Source organism: Leptopilina heterotoma, unplaced genomic scaffold, assembly GCF_015476425.1.
Source record: "Leptopilina heterotoma isolate Lh14 unplaced genomic scaffold, ASM1547642v1 Lhet_6, whole genome shotgun sequence".
Lineage (NCBI taxonomy): Eukaryota > Metazoa > Arthropoda > Insecta > Hymenoptera > Figitidae > Leptopilina > Leptopilina heterotoma.
The window spans coordinates 3,947,076-3,970,389 of NW_025111137.1; the positions used below are offsets into that span (position 1 = coordinate 3,947,076).

Genomic DNA, 23,314 nt, shown 5'->3' on the forward strand with positions numbered 1-23,314 from the left:
AATTTAGGTATAATTTCGATAAGAAATATTAGAAATGTTATGCCTGTAACCACTAATTTGGAAATCCTTATATGCGATTTCCGTTTGCAATTAGGAAGGCCTAACACGTGAATCCCTGAACCATAAACGATGTGATCAATCGCTGAATAGTGTCTGTGAACTTGGCTGTTAACAAGGACAGGGATTACACGAAGCGAAACACGTGGTATACCGTACACATGGGAGGTGCACTGCATTTCTGGTAGTCAACATTTTCATTATACAAAAGTATTATCGTGCAAATGGCCAGTTGCTGGTATTCCGAGAAAGTTACAAAGAAACTGCACGAGATGATTAGACTTTGCTTTACTCCCCATCGTTGAAAGTATCTCCATAGGTATATATGCGGCATTATTACGCTGCAGTCGAAAGGACGTCGAAATAGAAAGTTACGACTAATCGTGTGGTAAGAGAGGAGGATCGCGAAAAAGGAAGTATTAAATTCATGCTTCGATAACTTTAATGTGTCCTGCTCCAGTTACTCAACTCATTTTCAATTAAACACTGTCCTTTCTCATTTTATTCCAGAAAAGGAAAACCGCAAAGCTAATTTTTGACAATTGAAAGACGGTTATAAATAGAAGAAGTGAAATTTAGACATTTTTCACTTTTCTTCAATGAAATGCTACCTCTGCATAATTCTTAAACTTCTTTTTTGCATATTTATTAAATTAGAAATCTTAAAAGCGGAATATTTAGGAAGAAATGAAGAAAAGACAAACAAGATGATTTCACAGTAAAACGTAAAGTAACATAGTTACTAAATTCAATTGTGTTTAAAAATTTTTTTAAATTCTCGTCAAAATTTCAATTCTCTTTATAAATAATAAAATTCTTCTCTGAAAAAGAGAAGAATTAATTAATTATTTTACAAAATTTTAATCAAATTCTTGTCAAAATTTCAATTATTCTCAAAAGTTTTCTAAAATTCAATGATTTTCAATATCTACTATTTCAATAAAATTTTCCAAAAGAATTCCATTATTAAAAAAAATTTGAATAAAATTCTACGCAAACTTTCCATTATTTTCAAAAATAATAAAAACTTTACAGGAATTCAATTATTTACAAATTTTTTTTATAAATTTCTTCGCAATAATTCAATTATTTTCATAAATAATAACATTTTTACGGGGATTCAATTATTTTTAGAAATAATAAAATTCTTCTAGAAATTCAATTATTTTCATAAATAATAAAACTCATTGTAGAATTTCAATTATTTTCAATTTTTTCAAAAAATTTTTGATAAAATTCTAAGCAAGAATTCAATTATTTTTAGAAAAAAACTTATCGAAGAATTTCAATTATTTTTAATACTATTTTAAATTAATTAGTCGAAAAATTCAATTATCTTCAAAAATAACAAAATTTTTCACAGAAATTCAATTCTTTTTAAACATTTTAATAGAATTTTTCGCAAGAATTCAATTATTTTCCTAAATAATAAAATTCTTCTCAGAAATTCAATTATATTTGAAAATTATAATAAAATACTTAGCAACTATTCAATTATTTTTATAAATAACAAAATTCATGGCAGGATTTGTATTTTTTTTAATACAATTTTACAGGAATTGCTTGAGAAATGTAATTATTCTTGAAAATTTAATTTCAATTCCTCGAAAAAATCAATTATTTAAAAAAATGTTTTCTTAAAATTCTTTGGAAGAATTCAATTATTTACAAAAATATTAGAATTTTTCGCAGGAATTGAATTATTTTTAAATATTTTAATAAAATAGTTGGAAAGAAATCAATTATTTTAAATACAATTTTAATTAAATTTTTTTTTGAATTAATTCAATTATTCTTTTATAGATTTTAATAAAATTCTTCCCAAGAATTCAATTATTTACATAAATAATTCTTTGAAAGAATTCAATTATGTCAATAAATAACAAAATTATTCCTGAAAATTCAATTATTTTGAGGCATTTGAATAAAATTCTTTGCAAAATTCAATTGTTTTCATAAATAACAATATTCATCACAGAAATTCAATTCTTTTTCAACATTTTAATAAAATTTTTCGCAAGAATTCAATAATTTTCCTAAATAATAAAATTCTTCTCAGAAATTCAATTATATTTAAAAATTTTAATAAAATTCTTAGCAACTATTCAATTATGTTCATAAATAATAAAACTCATTGTAGAATTTCAATTATTTTTAATGCAATTTTAATCGAATTCTTCGAAAAATATAATTATTCTTAAAAATTTTATTAAAATTCGTCCAAAGAATTTAATGATTTAAAAAATTTGTTGATAACATTTTTTAATGAGAATTCAATTGATTTCAAGAAACATGAAATTAATAAATTATTTATTTTTGTATTTAAATAATTGAATTCTCGTAGAAATTACTAATAAAAATGATTTTAAAAATGAATTACAGTTAAAATTTTAGATTATAATTAAATATTAAAAGCATTATAACCTGGATTTTTAGAAATAATAAAATTTTGAAAAAGTTTCAAATTAAAATCATTGAAATTCTTAATTTTTCATATTTTCGACAAACAATTCTGTACAATTAATTCTTTTTAAAAGTTTAATAGGATTTTTCTTGAAATTATTTGAAGTTTTTATTTTTAAATAAATATTTAATTGCAGAATTTTTGAATAATTGAAATTTTTGTAAAATTGAATTATAAACGAATGAATTTGAAAATTCTCAAAGAACTTTTTTAAAAATTATTAAAAATAATTGATTTTTTGAAGAATTTTAGTTAAAAACACTAGAAAAAAATTTAATTTTAGAGAAGTTACAAATTATTGCAGAAATTCAATTATTTTCAAGAGTAATAAAATTCTTCTTAAGGATTCAATTATTTTTACTAATAATAAAACTAATCGCAGCGTTTCAATTATTTTTCATACAATTATAATTGAATTCTTTGAAAAAGGTAATTATGTTCATGCAAGTTTTAATAAAATTCGACAAAAGAATTCAATTATTTAAGAATTTGTTAATAAAATTCTTTATGAGAATTGAATTTCGTGAAATATTGAATTATTGAATAAATTATTTACTTTTGCATTTAAATAATTAAATTCTTGTAGAATTTTCTAATAGAAATTGATTTTTATTTCATAAAAATGAATTTCAGTTAAAATTTTTAGATTATAATTGAATATTAAAAGCAATATAACGTGAATTTTTAGAAATAATTGAATTTTGAAATTAATTTTTTTGAAAAAGTTTAATTGAATTTTCTTTTATATTATTTGAAGTTTTTATTTTTTAATATGCATTTAATTAAAGAATTTAGGAATTATTGAAATTTCGTGAAATTGAATATTGTAAACAAATGGATTTGAAAATTGCCAAAGAACTTTTTCGAAAATTATTAAAAAATAATTGATATAAAGTAAAATTGTAGTTAAAAATTTTTGAAAATAATAATTGAATTGCAATAATGAAAATAATTTTGAAGAAGTATAATATTCTTATAATATAAAATAATGATTTTATTACTTGGTCATCTTTAATATTATAAAATATGAAGAAAACGATCACTCCGAGTCGAAGACTCGGAGTTATCGATATCTTCATGTTTTATAGTTATAAAAAAATTTAATGAACTAAAATTTCATTCATCGTAAAAAATATCACCAAAATGAATTATTTTAATCTTTTTGGGTGTTAATTTAATCTGCAACACTTTTTAATACCTCACGATTTACTGTGTTCTTTTTTGCATATTTTTTCATAGAAATAAGAAATCTTAAAAGCGGAATATTTAGGAAGAAATGAAGAAAAGATAAACAAGATGATTTTTTAATTTTGAAATATTTTTCTTTTCAATCGTTAAAAATTCGATTGCCATAATAAAATTTGAATCATTCTATTTAGAATTCATATAAAGTAGAGTTTGAAAATAAAATTTTCATTAAATATAGAAAAAGCAAACAGAGGCGTACAGTATGTCAAACAGTAAACTCTAAACTTTAAAACTCTATATATACTTTCAATGAAATTGGTAGTTTTCGTTGAAAGCAACGCATGAGTAAAAGAAGGGTCATGAAATCGAGTAGAAAGTAATCCGTATTTTTATCCAATTTCTAGCAGCGATGAAAAGGGTCAGACATAAACTGAATGCAGTATATATGAGAATAAGGTGGAAAGATTCCAGCAGGCTAAGGATAAAATTAATTGCTATCTTTTTAATTCAATAGCAAAAAGTACAGATTTTTCATATTTTCCTATAGAATTGAATTACATAGAATTTTTTCCAATTACTAAAAATCTATTTTTGTTCATATCCTATTATACAAAGATATATTTATTTTTTAATACATTATATATTTGAGGGTGGTCAACGAACCTTGAAAACAAGGGAAATGACGTCAATTTACTCATGCCTTAAAAAGAAACCTTCAATAATTTGCCTTGTTCTATTTTTCAAACCCTGAATTTTTAAGATTGAAATATTTTTATATTTAAGAAAGAATTCGACAAACACAAATAAAAGTTATTTCAAAACTATTTTTTAGAATTTTGAAATAAAATCAATTTAAACAACTGTGGTTGTATCAGTTTCTGTCCATATTATATAAGATTATTAACTTTCCGTTGACACACTCGATCATTTTGACCCGGATTAAAAACTAATTCAATTATTTCAAATTTAATGAATAATAAATTTTTAAATTACATTTGTATTGATTATAAAAGTTTGCTTTAATTAAAAAAATTCTTCCTTTCACTTTATTGAAAATTAAATTTCTTTTTTGCAATTTAATAACACGGATGCGATGTAGCTTGTTGTGTATTTTTTGTACATTACTAATTTGCAAACTAACTTTTTAAATAGCTACAAAAAATATTGTTGCATCAGCCATTTTGAATTATTGAAAATTAACATCGAATTCATAATCAGCGACCCTGGAAAACTCCAAATGAAGAGATTTAGGTCAATGAAAGAAATTTAAATTTTCTTGTCCGCCATTTTGAATTTTTAAAAACTTACATATTGAATTCGTAATCAGCGACCCCAAAATCCCCCGAATGACAAAATTAAGGTCAATTGAATAGATTTTAAAACTTTTATCCGCCATATTGGATCCGGCATTTTGAATTTTTAAAAACCAACATCGAATTCTTAATCATTGACCCCAAAAAACCTCCGAGTAACAAAATTTAGGCGAATTCAATAACATTTTAGAATTTTGAAATATAGTGACCAAAGCTTTTAAAGTTTACTTCATATTTGACGCCATATTTAGTCCGCCATCTTGAAATTTTAAATTCTATTTAATTTTTTTTAAAAGTATACAATTTTTAGGCACCTAATCGATGGCCCCGAGCTATTTCATAGTAACTCGCGGGCGAGTTACTATGAAATAGCTCGGGGCTATCGTAATGGTTGAGAATTGAATTTATTTAACACACGTTTTATATGGGTAAAAAAAATTATAAAACTTGAAATAATGAAATTTTCTTGTTTTTTGAAATTAAAACTGCCATATTTAATTTTGAGTTGAACGAAATTCTTTTTTCACTCCGGAATCAAAAAGAGTACACCCAAAACTTATAAGAAACATACTTTTGGTCCTATAAAATATAATCCGTTTTATTTATAAGAGCATAGGTTTTATTTTTATTGATCAAAGAATTTTCTTGTTTTTTTTTTGCAAACGCATCCCCAGTTTTCAGAATAAAGAAATTTTATTGTTTCAAGTTCAAAAACCGATAATACAGATCCTATATTTAATCAAACAGAAAAATTAAACAATGTATTTTTATATTAACAAACGCTTCCATATATGTACAGTTCACTAAAGAATATTTTAAACAAAATCAAAATAAAGAAAAAAAAGAGTTAAATATTTGTTTCATTCGTTTCAACATTGGAAACATGAAACGAAATACACCCTTTCTACTGTTTGCATTTTTCAAATTACCTCAAACATTTGTATAATATATATATTATATATAAATGTTTGAAATCCGCTTCTTTTTCCATTGTAAAATATACATCAGTTATATTTCAAACCACTGTGTAAATCGTCATTATATCGATTTTTCTAATGTAATTGTTAATCAGATATTGATTTTCTTATTTTAAAAAAATGGTATTTTTTACTTTATGGATTTTGTATAATTTCTTATGCGGATTATATACTTGAGTTTTAAAACACGGATGAAATTTGTCATTTGTTGTGAATAGAAATAATAATAATAATAACGATAACAATGCAGGTTCAATTATTTTCGATCGTAATGCTTCATTTTCACGTTCCTCATCTCTTACTATTATTGTTTTTCGTTGACCCGAATGCTTCGAAATCACTTTCGAGTTCCCTGTTTGTTCCTTGTGCTTTAATGAGAAAAAACAGACAATTATTTCTGCTTTTTCTAAATATTTTTTTATTTCAAAATTTTTTAATTGTAGTATAATTATTATTTTATTATTTTAGTTATTATGACTACCTATTATTATTATTATTATTATTATTATTATTATTATTATTATTATTATTATTATTATTATTATTATTATTATTATTATTATTATTATTTTTATTATTATTTTTATTATTATTAACATTTTGAATATTAATATCACAGGGAAAAATTTTTAACTTAAAGAGGTTAGAGAACATAGTTCAGTCCAGTTAAAACCATCCTTTTGAGTAAATTTCCCTAGGGTTGGTCTCATAGAAGGTATATTCTAGGAAATTTAATCTTCCCTGTACCCAAGTTTTTTGTATTATAAGAACTCCATTTTAAAAAGTGCATATAATGCATAATATGCATTTGAATACACAGAGAATACATCATTTTTAAGAATTATATATTATAATAGATATAAATTGCAATTGCATGCAATATGTCACAAAAGTTGCTTAAAATTTTCTTCTTTAATTTTTTCAATTTAAAACAATTTACAAATTTTTAATTTTATTCTGTGGTTATACTAACTTCCGTTCGATTGAGTTCTCATTAAATTCATAAAAAAACATTGTTTTTTTTTCTCTAAAATAGGAAATATTTTTTATAAAAAATATGATTTTCAGTAACTTACAGGCCTTGAATAGTACGACATTTTTGACTAGTTTAAAAAAATTAGACTTTTTTTGACTTATTTTGATAAAATGCGATTCTTTCCACTTTTCTTCTGCAGATTACAACAAAATATCATTTTTTTGTATTAACCCATTAACGCCAGACAAAGTAACAAAAATTTCATCAACCACTGTAGTGAATGGTTTTTGTGGTCGCTGATAACTTATTCGATTTCAGTTCTGCAAAATTTTCAAAATTCAAAATGGCGGATGACTTTAATTATATAAATTGTTTAGATTTGCATGAAACTCGTTACTAGAAGGTTTTTCAACAATTATAAAAAATTCTTCTCCGAAATTTCAATTATTTTTAGAAATAATTAAATTCTTCTCCGAAATTCAATTATTTTCAAAAAATTTCCTCAATTCAATGATTTTTAATATATTTTTAATAAAATTTTCTAAAAGAATTCAATTATTTAAAAAAAAATTCTACGCAAAGCTTTAATTATTTTCATAAAATAATAAAACTTTCATACAGGAATTCAACTATTTACAAATTTTTTACAAATTTCTTCGCAATCATTAAATTATTTTCATAAATAATATTTTTACAGGGATTCAATTATTTTCGTAAATAATCAAATTCTTTTGAGGAATTCAATTATTTTCAAAAATAATAAAACTCATTGTAGAATTTAAATTATTTTTAATGCAATTTTAATCGAATTCCTCGAAAAATGTAATTACTCTTAAAAATTTTATTAAAATTCGTGAAAAGAATTAATTGTTTAAAAATTTATTGATGAAATTCATTATGAGAATTTAATTTTAAGAAACATGCAATTATTCAATAAATTGTTTTTTTATTTAAATAATTGAATTCTAGCAGAATTTTCTAATAAAAATTGATTTAAAAATAGATTTGAGTTAAAATTTTGGATTATAATTGAATATTAAAAGTCCGTATTTTTAAATACTTTTACTGGTTCGAGCCCTGGATTAGACATTTTTAATTTTAAAAAATTTGAGAATTTGACATTGGATTCGTAATCAGAAACCCAAAAAACCCTCAAGTAGTCATTTTCAAAAGCTTAGCTCAACTTTTAAAAATTTCGTCCGCCATGTTGGATCCGCCATTTTGAATTTTTAAAAACTGACACAACATTCGTAATCAGTGACCCTAAAAACCTCCGAATAACGAGTTTCATGACTATAGTCAAATCTTTTTCTGTAAAGATTTTAACTTTTTTTTTGCAAGTTCAATAAAATATACCTACTTTATTAACAATAAAAAAAAAGTGATTGATATTTTACTCTGTCTAGAGATTAACTTTACGTGTATGCCATCAAAAGGATCTATTTCTGAAAGTGAGTGCAGCGTTCTGAAAAATCGACATTTTTGCCGCATTGATTCGTTGACTTTTCCAATGTTAAAGTTATGCAAAGAGGTCGTACTCACATTATCAAACGCGACTGCATCAAGCGGAAGCTGAGATTTCAACGTGTCTCGTATGTGCTGAAAAAAGAAAACAATTCTCTCAGTCATGAAATATTCATCGATAGAACCAGTATCAAATGTTTGCATAATGAATCGATAAAAATCTAACGCGAAAAAGCATAAGAAATTCGTCAAAAAAAAAAAAGATGATGCATTTGTAAGTGTAACCATACAATTTATATGTGGCAATTCAAAATATATAGTCTCCCGAAACTATATACATATATTAGTTCAAACATTCTATATATATATAAAGGAAATAAAATTACTTTCTGTCTGACAAAACTGTTATTTACCGAATTGTACGCAGAGGAGATTAATTTATTTTTCGAAAGTGATACTTTGTTATAAAATCAGCGCAAAAAGCATTTTAAACTCTAATTACGTTTGTCAAAATTCCAACAATTTCTCATATGTGTGGACTCATACAGAAACTTTTAAAATGGTTAAGTAAATTTAATTTTCAATTTTAGGAGCAATAATATATCTCCAGGAGAATGCAATTTATTAAAATTCCTGTCGCATATTTGGAGCATTACAATTATAATACATTAAGTTTTAATGACAATTCTATTTTAAAACAAAGTTTCATTTTCATAAAACATTTTTTCTGAACTAATTTCGCAGTTTTTCCAAGTCTTTGAAAATTATATTTTTTTTTAGTGGATGCTTTCAGAGATTTGTACCAAAATGAATATTAGAAGAAAAAAAAAACAATATTTTTCAAAGAACGATTAAAAACTTGAAAGCACTTTTTTTGTTGTTTGTAAACATACAATGTTCGTATCAAGAACACAATATCCTCTGTCAAGGTAAACTCTCCAAGGAATTTCTACAGGAATGAAGCAACAGTTGAATTCCGGATGGGTTACCATGGAGACTGAGATTGAAGCGAATTAGGGAGGTTTTGGATGGATATCTTTCACTGAGAAAAAGATTGAAAGGCCCTTTACCGAGAATTAATTTCATTGGATTTCATTCATGAAAAATTCGATTACCCCTTTTTTTTGCAAAAAAGAAAATAAAAGAGAGAGAAGTGAAAAAAAAGTTTCAATCAACTTTATTGCAAGCATCTAAATTTAACCGGCTGAATTTTCAATTACAGTAATGGAAGGACAATCAATCGCTAGATAGTTTTTAGTAACGTTATATATCACGCACGAGTGAAGTGACATTAGTGTCACCATAAGGACTTAAAATATTTGTACATTAATTCCATGGGGCAACAGAGGACTGAATCGGAGAGTTATGTACGCGTATGAAGTGTTTGCCTCTGTTTCGGACAGGCACACGTGGATTCTGTGATTTACTTAGTGAATTATAGGCACATGCTCGTGTCAATATGTGCACATAATATTGACGTGTATTATAGTTCTCTACTTGCTCCAGAAATTGGACAAAATCACGAGTATGATTCAGGACTAATTAGAATATTAATTATGTCATCGACATTAAATATACATACATCAATCGATAATAAATAATAAAGAAAGGGATAAAAAATAGTTAATCAAAAAGTTGGACTGAAATTTATACCCACTTAGCACTACATTTTGCAGCAAGTTTGCTGTTCAAATTGCAAAATTTATAAGTTTATATGCCAGGGAATGTTGACAATGTTTGTAATTACCGCTCTATATCGATTATTACAAATTTTGCTAAAGTTTCTGAAAAATCAGTTGCTTCACAAATAAAATTCGGGTCATTAACTCAATTATCAACAGTATTATGTCACGTCATCGCGACGCATTTATATTATATTAAAAACATTTTGTAAAAGTTAAAAATAACTGAATCCTTTGTTCCTTTGAAATCTAAGACCATATTGATCCAAATGCGCGCCCACATCAAAAGTTAGCGTATGCGATTATCATAATGAGCGTATACGGTCGTAAAAATTTTACTACCCTTGTGTGACGTCAATTCCCTTTAAAAAGAAAAAGTATAAAAGGATGCACCCTTGCCGAGTTCGTCAGTCCTGGAATCGCCACCAAGTTCAGAAGTCACCCTCAAATCAGAAAACCCGCGATCTTCGTCAGTCCAGGAAGAGCCTTCAACTTAACTAAAGTACTAAGCGTATTCTTCGTCTCCAGTTCCAAAAATCTCTTCAAGTACCAAGTGTATTCTTCAAGTCTCGTCTAAGTCAAGTTCATTCAACGAGATAATTTCTACTGCGAGACAAATTTCTATTTTTGCGAGGACTGCATTATTTTGACTTTAACGTCAAATCAATAATTCGACACCTGGACTCTGGACCTTTCACTTTGGCTGGCCCGAAAACATTTCAAGAAAAATCTATTGCCTTCTCAGTCTACCCCAGACAACGTCACTTCTTTGACTTCACACTGTACGAGGTATCGCCTGTTGGGTCTACGTCTCTAAAAATAATTTTTATGGGTAAGTAACTAATACTTTTAAAATTAGTCCCTATCTAAATTCTCGATTGATTCTACAAAGTCCGTATTTGTTTCAGTATCCCTGAAGACATGACATTTGGATCTATTATTTCTCTCTCACTCTAATTGTAAAGGATTCAAATAAAAACTTTAGTAATTTAACTTCAATTAAACAGTTACTCTTTCTTAAAACCTGTCCCTTGAAATCAGAGTGTTCGACTCTGTGAATAAATCAGGTATGAATCACCGATGCCGGACAAATTAAATATATAAATTATGATTATGTTTAGTTTCATTTCTGAGACATAACAGTTACATCGAACTAACCCAAATATATTCCGTAGTATTTCCTTTGATGAATAACAATTATGTATTCACAAAACTTGAGCAGTACTTCCGAAAAAAATTCAACAATATTTGGTTTGAAGATAATTTGTATTTTACACTCACGTGAAGATAAGCACGAAAATATTAGACTGATGTATAGAAAACCACTTCTTAAAGATGAAAAATTCAGACTGACTTGTACGGAGCACCACTTCTCACTTTGAGACTTATAATTTATTAACATGCAACATTCATAAGACAGCCGCTTTGTTTAATTTCAAATCATATTTTTCTAACTAATTTCAGATAATAATTTTTATATATCCTAAACAATAAAATATATTTGAAAATAATGATAAAATTATGATTTAGTAATTAGAAAAATAGACAAATAAGTTTTCATATTAAAAAATTGAATAAAAATGGTATTTTTTAAAAACATTTTCAGCTTGAAAGCAATGATTTTTTTTTCAAAAACTAAATTTTTCGTTGGTAACATTTTTTGATTAAAACCAAATAAATGCGTGAATGAATGTTGTATTTTCAAAAAATTAATTTTTCCACGAATTTGTAGCTTAAGTAGAAAAACATTTGAAGAAAATGAAATTGCAAAAAAAGCAATTTTCTTTTTAGATAAAGCTCCATTTCATTCAAATGAGGATAAACTTTATAGTTGAAATATAAAAGAACACTTTTCTTTATCAAACGTGATTGTATTGATTTGTCTAGGAAGAAGCAGAAAGCAAACAAACAAACAAAAAGAGTCATAAAGTTTAATTTATGTGTAAGCAGATACTGACTGAGTTTGCCCTCGTAAGAAGTGAATATTTAATAAATAATTAATTAACACTGTTGTTTATTTTACTTTGTCTTTGCATATGTAGTTATAACCTCAAAACTCTAAAGGAATGAATTTTCTTTTAAAATGACAGGTTAATGATTGAAATATTTTAATTTTAATTTATTCCATCCTTTTATAATTTTCGTTTTTAAAGTTTTATGTGGATGTCGTGCTAAGTTAATGTGCGGAGTGGGAAAGTGAAGGAATTAGTTCACTCAGGAGTGTGAAACGCGTCGGACACAATGTAAAGTCATTCATGTAAAACGTTTATAATATCTATTACTTTAAGGGGGAGTGACAACTTTGCAGCACAATTTCTAACTGTTTTTCATGAATTTTTTTACATAGAAGGAATAAAGTAAACAGGAATTGGTTTAAAGGAATTAATTTATTGTACTTTTATAGCTTGTAAAATTTGTTTTTGATATAATATTACACTTCGTATAATTCGTTTGAGCTAGAACCAAAATCGAAATATTTTCTTAATCTAGGCTACATGTAGCAGTCGAGTACGTAGAATTTTTTTTATTTTAATTTTTGTGGATTTGGCACCATATTTTGTGGAAAAATTTGACCCTGAAATCTTGACTATTTTGTTCAATAAAACTTCGTTTTGTGAATAGTTGTTTTCGGTATTGTCATGTCTCAGAAGGAAACTAAACATACCCTAAATTATATATTTAAATTGTCTGACATCGGGACAAAATTTAAAGTATTAGTTATTTACCTATTAAAATTATTCTTCGAGTCGTAGAACCAGCAAGCAATACCTCCTTCAGTGTATTGTCGAGGAAATGACCTTGACTAGCGGAAACAGAGAATGCAGTAGATTTCCCTTGAATTGTTTTTGGGCCAGCCGAAGAGAAAGGTACGGAGTCCAGGTGTCGATGCAGATTAGATTGAACATACCTCAGCCTTGGAGTTACCGAATTATTTAATTGACGTTGATGTCGTGGTAATGCAGTCCTTAGAAAAACAGAAATGTGACTCGTAGTAGAAATTATCTCCTTGAATGAACTTGACTAAGACGACATTCGAAGAAGGCACTTGGTACTTGAAGAGGTTTTTTATAGTGGAGTCGAAGAAGACACTTGATGACAGTACACAACTAGTTGACTTGGGGGCGGTTGCTGGAATGACACGGAGATCACAGGGTGTCACCTTTTATAGGTTCTCGGGGTCAGTTTGTTATCAGATTTAATTATCATGGACCCGATACTACAAAGGCCTTACAAACCCAAGTCTCTGTCTGAGCTAGATAAATCCCCAACGGGTGCTAGGCGACATATCTCGTATACTGCAAACGGGGACCACAAGGAGTTTTCAATTTATGTCTGTAATTATTCTCAAACAGTGTTTGACCAAACAACACCTCCTTGCAATCATGATGAACATATTTGACTTAAGGCAAACATCAAAGCAGGCGTGTGCATTCAAAACTATCAATATTAGGCTTACTGAGCATCTTAACCGCTTTCCACAATTATAGGTATTTCCTCGGCTTGTGGCGGAACCTTACTAATCCCTTGTGACTAAGGCAGGTCACCTCCCGAGCTAATACTATAACTCACCCAGGAAACCCCATAGACCAAGATCGAGACATCTAAAGCCCGTGAAATTCCGATCGCTATAATACTAATCCAATCTTCTGATGACCGTTTGGAGACGTAACTCTTCATCTTTCTCAGACAAGTCAGTTCGAATACGTATGTATCTGAACATAGGAGATCTTTGATCTTTAGTGCCGGTTCTATATTATTAAATATTAACTGTATTAATCATAAGTCGGTGAACTTGGTCTAATTACATTACTAAACCAAGTTCATTCTATTGCGTTGTCGTCAATTTGTAACGTTGCTTTGTGGTAGTAGGATGCAATCAACATCTCGTCTATAGGCATTGTTCTATAAAACCGTTTATGTTTATTGTTATATAAGTTCGAAAATAGATTATTTGTATTATTTATCAGTGCGGTTAAACTTTTAATCAACAAAGATTCCTGTGCGGCTTACTTATTTAATTGTACTGATTCAATGTGTTGAGTTCCAGTTCCGTCATCATGTTCCTACTCATATTTGCGCAATTGTACATCAATGTAAGGAATTCATTAATGCGGATCAAATTGTCTCATCAAAATTTATAATTGACTACCAAAATCAGGATCTTCTCACAGCGTCTTTTTCATCTCGACAAGCGAACACGATCACCTTACATCTTCATATTTGGTCTGTATTGTTTCATTAATGATTATAAGTTCAATTGAATTGTGTCAACATTTCGCTAAAGTTATTTTTTGTATTCCATTTTTATTAATCGCCTTTAAAATCAAGACACTCACATTGAATGTTTAATTTTTTATACCCATAAAAATTTATTATTAGATTATAACGGTACGCATGAGTGTGGGTGTAATTATTTGGTTTGCCAGTACATTTCGTTGCTGCTCACTTGATCGAATTATCTCAACTCTTCGTCTTTGTGATACGCTGTACTTAGCAAGTTGAGGTTCTTCTGTCAAGATGCGCGGTAGATTACGGATGGACTATTCTAGTTTCCAGATCAATACAGGCGAATGACTACAACGAGGAAACTTGGTCGCGGAAATGATCAAAGCTGTAGGAATCGTAGAAAAGTAATAGTCGGTGTGTAGAAAAGTAACACTCGTAATTAGAAACTTAGATTTCTTTACCCAGAAATAAGAAGACTTATAATTGTTGGAAGAATATGTTATATTTGTTTAATTCCTGAATTTAATTTTATTGTATGTGATTTAATTTTTATAATTTAAACCAATTTATTTTAAAGTGTAATTCGTTTAATAAAAGAAATCGTTACAACCTCTTAATATCTGAGTTATGGCTACACAGAAAGACAATGCAGAGTAGCCAACTGATCACTAACTTTGCGCACATTGCTAAACTAACCCAAGCAGCTATGTAAAGTAAATTACGTTGAAAGCAGGAATTCCAACCACGTCGCTGGATCAGGAAGTTTCAAAGTCTTCAGAACTGCCCTGAAGGAAGCCAAGGAGACTTTTGCAAGAATCCAGAGAAAATAAGGTCATGGAAAGAGTCGCATAAACAACAAAAAGGGAACCACATCTACGCTGCCTAAAGCCTGACGGTACTTCCGTATAGGCGAATCAAAGTCTGCAAAACTCAATATAAATAAGGAATAAGAATGATTTTCCTTGGGTCATAGATCTGCCTTCAAGCACACCCCCGAGTCCCACAGTACCAATTTTTACATCTCCATTTTTTAACCAATTATGTTAACATATCCTCTCTCCCTGTGAAGCAAATAAACAACCGAAAAACAAAATTCGAATTTCAACTTTCCTATTGCATTTAAAATATTTAGTATTAGAAGATTAAAAAAGAAAAAAAATTCCAATTCTTGCTTTTTTGTAAAATTAAAAAATGAGTATATTTTCAGAAACAGAGTGCCGTTTGCAATAAAGTAAATTTTTAAAGCAAGTTAGCCTTATCAATACTTTCAGTATTGATTTCCTTTGCGCCTACTAATTGAATGTTCAAAATTAACTGCTTTTACATGTACAACAGTAAAGTAGATAACTAAATAAACAACGAATTGTCATTGTATGCTTTTAACGTATAAATCTTTCATTAAAACAGCTGCGATTGAGCTGCTGTTTACCAGGGAAAATCTACATTACAAAATTAGACCGTTGAGATCTGATTTAAAGGGGAAAGTATATGTTTTTTTTATTGTAAAATACAGTGATCTGCACGCGATTCTAGTATGACAGCATAACTCGTAGAAAGCACGCTAGAATTATTTGCCCTGTAATTTATTAATCACATTTCAACGAAATAGGATCACTAATAGTGATGGAAAATAAGAATATCGTTATCAGAACTTTTTCAGAAATGTAATTCCATGTTGAGAACAACGGATTTCTAGTGTTTTAAAAAAGGGAGGAGTGAAATTAAAAAAAATTATTTTTAACAGTGTGCATAATTTTACATATCGTAGAGAATAAAAATTTTATGATTAATGACAAGTTAATATGGAGCATTGTCCACAATATTTTCATTAAAAGATTTGATTTAAATAATTCTTTTTCGATTCTGTATAAAAAATATTGTGTCTTTTTTATTTTTAGATTTGATGATAATTATTCTCATGTTTTATAATAATTAAAAATGACCGACTGATAAAATCATTATTTTATATTATAATAATATTGTTACTGTAACTTATTCAAAATTACTTTCATCATTTTAATTTAATTATTGTTTTCCAAAATTTTTAACTAAAATTCTTCTTTAAATTAATTATTATTAATTATTATTAATAATTTTTAAAACATTTCTTTCAACATTTTCAAATCTTTTTGTTTACAATTCAATTTTACGAAATTTTATTGATTTTTCGGAAACTCTACAATCAAATATTAGGAAATAAAAACTTCAAATAACTTAAAAAAAATTTAATTCAACTTTTTCAAAAAAAATTAAATCTACACAACTTTCAATTAAAAGTATGAAAAATTCAAACATTCAAAGATCAAAATTCAATTATCTACAATTTTATCTGAAATTCATATTTAAATCAATTATAATTAGAAAATTCTACGACAATTCAATTATTTAAATACAAAAATAAGTAATTTATTGAATAATTGAGTGTTTCTTAAAATTGAATTCCCATAAAGAATTTTATCACCAAATTTTCAAATAATTGAATTCTATCAACGAATTTTAATAACAGTTTTAAGAATAATTACTTTAATCTCTAAGAAGAATTTTACTTCTTTTGAACAATATTTAATTTTTTCGAAGAATATTATTATTCTTAAAAATAATTGAATTTGTACAATAATTTGTAACTTTTACAAAATTAAATTTTTTTTCGTGTTTTTAACTAAACATCTTCCATAAATTCATTATTTTTAATAATTTTTGAAAAAGTTCTCTAATATTTATAAAAATAATTGAATTTCTGTGAAAATAAATTGAATATTTTTGAAAATAATGAAATTAGTGCAAAGAAATTTATAAAAAATTTGTAAATAATTGAATTGCTGTGATATGTTTGTTATTTATAAAAATAATAAAAGGTTTGCTTAGAATTTTATCAAAAAATTTTTAAAATAATTCACTTCTTTTAGAAAATTTTATTAAAATAGTAGATATTGAAAATCATTGAATGGAGGAGAATTTTTGAAAAAAATTGAATTTGTTAAAAAGAATTTCATTAAAATTTTTAAAAATAATTGAATTTTTGAAAAAAATTTAATATTTATAAAAATAATTGAAATTTTGACGATAATTTTTCCAAACTTTTGACCATAATTAAATTTTTTCGAAGAATTTTATTACTTTTAAAAATAATTGAATTCTTCAGACAAATTTTTTAATAATATTTCTTTTTAAATACCTAATTGAATTCTTTTGTAAAATTTTATTGAAATAGTAGATTTTGAAAATAATTGAATTCTTATAAATTATAGAAATTAATGAAATTTCTATGAAGAATTTTATTAAAATTATTAAAAAAAAAAATTGAATTGTTACAAAGAATTTCATTAAAATTTTTGAAAATAATTTAATTCTCTCAAGAAATTTAATTAAAAATGTATTGACAGTAATACTTAAATTCTAATAAATAAATTATAGGAAGGCTTTTTAAAATAATTGAATTTCTTTGATGAATTTTAATAAAATTTTTATGAATAATTACATTTTTCGAGAAATACCATTAAAATTGTATGAAAAATGATTGAAATTCTGCGATGAGTTATATTATTTATGAAAATAATTGTAAATCTATAAGTTTTTTTTATTATTTATGAAAATAATTGAATCTCTGTAAAAAACATTTGATTATTTGTGAAAATAATTGAATTATTGCGAAGAAAAATTAATAAGGCAACTCATTTAAAATTGAATTAATGAAAAATTAGATTTCAAGAATAAGCACAATAACTTTAGAAAACAATAATTTTCCAGGATTTCAATCAAAATTCCCTGACTTTTCCAGGTTTTTTGAAGGTTTATGAAATTCCCTGACATTTCCAGGTTTTGCAGGTTTCCAGGTTGCGTGGCAACATTATTACAAGTAATTACTAATTTGTTTAAACAATTGATAAAATTATTATTCTTAGTTTTTTTGTTAGTAATTGGTTACATTAGGCCTGAAAAGTTGCAAAACTAAGAAAAAATATTGTGGAGTATACACCATATATATATATATATATATTATATTATATAATATATATTTTAATGTAATTGTTCTATTTTTAAATTAAATTTTTCAAAATTAAAAGAATAATAAACAAAAATTAAACGAAATAAATAATAAAGTGAGAAAATCTTTTAATAGATACAATTGTTACTTGTTTATTCTGCTGCAAAAATTATACTTCCACGTTACAGTTAGGAAATACATATAGAAAATCTTGGAAATTTAAATTATGAAATTACATTCTCGTTAGTAGCTCTTTGTTTTTCGTTTAAAGTGCTCATTATACGGACAACTGAATATGTATTCTTATTATGAATAATTAGCAAACATTTGCTCTCTCACAAAGAAAGAATTATAGTTTTCCACTTGCTTTCCCAGCATTTTATTTTTTGTTTTTTTTTCGTTTTAAAGTAAAGGAATCTTTTTATTTTTGTGCATCTACATTTATTATACTTTTTTCTGATTTGACAGGTACTTTAATAAAACCAACGCAGAATGTGTTCAAAATTTTAAAAAGTTGACACGTTATTTCTATTTTCATACATAAAGGTAAGTTTCCTTTCTTGGGGGAAAAAAATAACTTTATGAATTTTATTTTCACAAACTAGTACATGAAATTGCATATTTTAAAAATTTAATTATTTTCCGGCATAATTTAACATATTTTATATGTTTCATATGTTATTTGTATATTACCTATAATTATTATTATTTATTACTTATATAAATTAATACCTACTACATGAAAATGAAATACTAGAAATGTAGACAATTTCAAATTTTTACGTACAAAAATTTTCCTTAATTAGTACGAGATATAAGTTTGCTCATCATATACGGTAAAATAGATAAGAGAAGAGGAAAAACTAAGCAGTATATAAAAAGAAGTTACTTTAAATAGTTTTCATTCATTTTTTTGTCGTTTTCACATCGATATTCATCATTTTTAGTAAGTACAGAATTTTTTAGAAAAAAGTTTTATTATTTTTCTATCAAATTAAATATTTTTTTTTTGTTCCATTTTGAGGAAAATTATAATTGTAACTACAATTTTGATTGTAATGTTGCAAATGAAAATAAATAGAATAAAAAATAGTTTTGTTAAAAAATAAATTAAATATAAAACATCCATTTAAGTGTTGAATTTTAATCTTCCTTAAAATGAAAGTTTTAAATATTTAAATACAATTAAATGCTTTTTCAAACATTCATTTATGTATAATTAATTGAAAGATAGAGTGAAAATGGTTTGAAAAGTTTTTAAAGTGAATGTTATAATAGAAAGATTAATTATATAATTATAGTGAATCTCGATGCAACTTAAGCATGCGGGATAGAAAGTGTGATGCAAGCGTTCAATTACCGTTTTCATTATTAATGCTACAGTGACAGAGATAGCTTTTTAGAAAACTCCATTTTTATCACAACTTGAACTTTAAAATAAAATTACCGCTTTCAAATATACTAACAAAAATACTTTTTATTTAAAAAAATAATTTTTTTAAATAATCGACTCTTTCTCTTAATACATAATATTTTCACAAACTTCTAATTTTCCTGACCTATTATATTAAAAACGTTAGCATTAAAAAATATTTTAAGAATTTAAGTAAATTTTATAGCTGCTAAAACTATTTTTCTAATAATGTGTAATAATTTCAGGCTTCACAGTGACCCTAAAAAGTATTTTATTTAATTAAAATTTTAATAAAATTTATTATAATTATGAATTTTATACCAATTTTTGAAAATAATTGAAAACTTTTTGAAGAATTTTATTAAATTTTTTACAAATAATTGAATTCCTGAGAAGAATTTAAATAATAATTTTTGAAAACAATTGAATTCATGAGAAGAATTTAAAAAAATTTTTTAAAAATAATTGACTTCAGAAGAATTTTAAAAAAAATTTTGACAATAATTTAATTCTTGAGAAGAATTTCCCTATCTATTTATAAAGATAATTTAATTCTTGACGAGAAGTTTTAAAAAATTTTTTAAATAATCTAATTTCTGCAAAGTATTTTATTACTTTTCAAAAGAATTGAATTTTGGAAAAGAATTTTATTAAAATTCCTTAGAATAATTGATTTTATGGGAAGAATTTATGCGATTTTGTTATTTATCAAGCTAATTGAATTCTTTTGCAAAATTACTTAAAAATTTTTGAAAATAATTGATTTTTTGCTACGAATTAAATGTTATTTATAAAAATATTTGAATTATTGCAACGAATTTTATTGTCTTATTGAATAATTGAATGTTTCTTAAAATTGAATTCTTTCTTAAAGTTTTAATAAAATTTTTCATAATAATTGCATTTCTCAAGGAATTTATTTAAAATTGTATTAAAATTATTTGAAATTCTGCGATGATTCAATTAAAAATAATTGAATTCGTAAATGAAATTTTATTATTTATGAAAATAATTGAATCTTTTCGTAGAATTGTATCAACAATTTTTTTCTATAATTAAATCTGTTGATAAATTTTATGAAAATAGTAAATATTTAAAAACATTGAGTTGCGAAAAACTTTTAAAAATAATTGAAATGTTGCAAAGAATTTTATTAAAATTTTTGAAAATAATAGAATTCTTGACGAGATATTCATTAAAATTTATAAAAATAATTGAATTCGTGCAAAATATTTTATTTAATTTTGTTTAAATAATTGAAATTTATTGCCAAGAATTTAATTAAAATTTTTGACAATAATTGGATTATTGAGAAAAAATTTGATATTTATCAAAATAATTGAATTTTGGAAAAGAATTTAATTAAAAATCCTTAAAATAATTGATTTTATGGGGAGAATTTTGTTGGTTATCAAGATAATTGAATTCTTTTGCAGAATTATTTAAAAATTCTTGAAAATAATTGATTTCCTGCAACGACAAAAACAGGGGAAATTTAGGGGAAATGTTCAAAATAGGGTACGTTTAGGGGCCAAAATTAAAAAAAGGGGACTTTTAGGGAAATAGGGGACAGACTGTGAAGCCTGTAATTTAGAAAAAACATGAAATTTTTTTTTCCATAAAAACTGTAATAAAATGACAGTGAAGGTTGCAAAAAGTATTGAAATTTATTAAAATTGCATACATTTTACATTCATATTGCAATTTAAATAATTTAATTTATCACTTTCTCTACTGAATATTATAGGGAAAATTGTCCAAAATTTAATTTTATTAAATAAATGCTGTTTAAATAAATTTTTATTTTTAGTGTTAAAACTTTTTTTCCTAATGTAAAAAAATAAAACATTGACGACCTTTCATTTCAGTGAATAGCCGGCATTTATTCTGGCATTTGAAAGTTGTCTGACTCTATATTGACTGTCGCTACTAAACCATATTGTATACTTCAGTGTGCATTTAAATTTTAACAAAACAATGATTAATATAGTGTCGACCTCAAAAAAAATGCTTCTATAAAAACCTCTTCTCTTTTATATTATCAAATAATTTTATTTGACAAATTTTTGTTCATTTTAGATCAAATAATATTACTGTACATAAAAAAAAACAATAATTTAGTTATACAATTATGTTTCAACTATTGGATTTCACGAATTGTAAACAGATAAACAAATAATAAAGCTGGAGAGCTTTTTTTAAATAACCAATATAGAAACAAATATATGACAATAAAAATTAAATAAAAATGCCTTTAATTTTATTTAACTTAGTTATTGAATAATTTTAAATATTTAAAAATTAGTAAGTATTTAAATAGTGTTAAATATTAAAATGACGATTGCTTATTACAGTGCCACGAATTCAAATGGATCTTCACGGAATAGTTTTAATATTGATTGGAGCAGTAATTGCAGTTTTGATGATGATGATCCCGACTATTAAAGGAAATGACTGCATTAAGAAGGGTCATATTTGCTCTCCGGATCGAAACAAAATTTGTTGCAATGGATTTTGTCGACAACGTGTGCCTTTCAACGAGAAATATTGTTGTACAACAGAAACTTGAATAAATAAAATATTTAAAAAAAGACTAAAAAGTTTACAATAGAGTAAATTTCCAAATTAGTAAACTACAAAAAAATTTCACTTAATTATAAATCAATTATCAGGATTGCTCCGGTTTTAAGATTTTAAAGTATCTTGCCTTTTTCAAATTATTATTTTTAAAATTCCATGACTAAATGTAAAATTATTTTAATAAATTTTTAACCTAATGCGCATTAAAAAATAATTTAATTTAATTTTAATAATTAGTTTAAAGAAATAATCATTTTCTGATTGAATCCTGAATTTCGAAAAAGGCTTAACCATGTTTTTTCAATATTATACTTTTAATGGAGAGACAATTTTTTTTAATCAAAAATAAAAATTTTTTTTTAAATTATAAACGTTAATTTTTCTGATTTTTTAATACTACAAGTCGACAATTCTACATTCAAAGTAGAATAGTAAAATTTGTTATTAAAGATTATTATTTACAAAATAACTTTTTAATTTTTTTAGAAGAAAATTTCCTTATAAAAATTTGGAAAATTTTATATTGAAGTCGTAAAATTAACTCTGGAAATAATAATTTTAAATAAATGGGGTGCATGAATTAATTTACATGGTGAAAATTTCACTGAACATCATATGAGGTCAGCAAAATTTCTATTCAATAGAATTTTCAGTTGATTGAAATTTTAATTAAAAATCTTTTTATTTAAAAGAAATGTAATCTAATTGCATTCCAATTTAGAAGAAATATCATTTAACGGAATTTATTTGATTCGAATTTCAATTTCAACGATTCTTCATTGCCTGACTATAAAAGAATTTAATTTTATGAACAGAAATGGAAAAAAAATACAAATATCGTTTTTTAAATAAATTTAATCGTTTTTTTAAATAAATATGTTTTAGTTCTTTTTTTGCTTTTCATTTTTCTCTCTGTTATTAATAGCGAACAGAAAATAACACTGTAATAAGAAGAGAAGTAAAATATTAAGAGCTAAAATATTGTGG

General features: G+C 25.2%; 1 protein-coding gene across 5 annotated transcripts in view; it reads right to left on the reverse strand.

The window, feature by feature from the left end:
* LOC122509101 (protein-tyrosine sulfotransferase) overlaps nucleotides 1-23,314 on the reverse strand; it is a 363,218-nt gene that overhangs the window by 243,397 nt on the left and 96,507 nt on the right. For 4 of the 5 annotated variants that reach the window (XM_043622880.1, XM_043622876.1, XM_043622878.1 and 1 more), the window contains exon 2: nucleotides 8,518-8,574. The exons of the other annotated variant lie outside the window; for it this stretch is intronic. The gene's annotated coding sequence lies outside the window, so the exon portion shown is untranslated. The remainder of the gene's footprint in view (nucleotides 1-8,517; nucleotides 8,575-23,314) is intronic. 5 annotated transcript variants of the gene reach the window in all.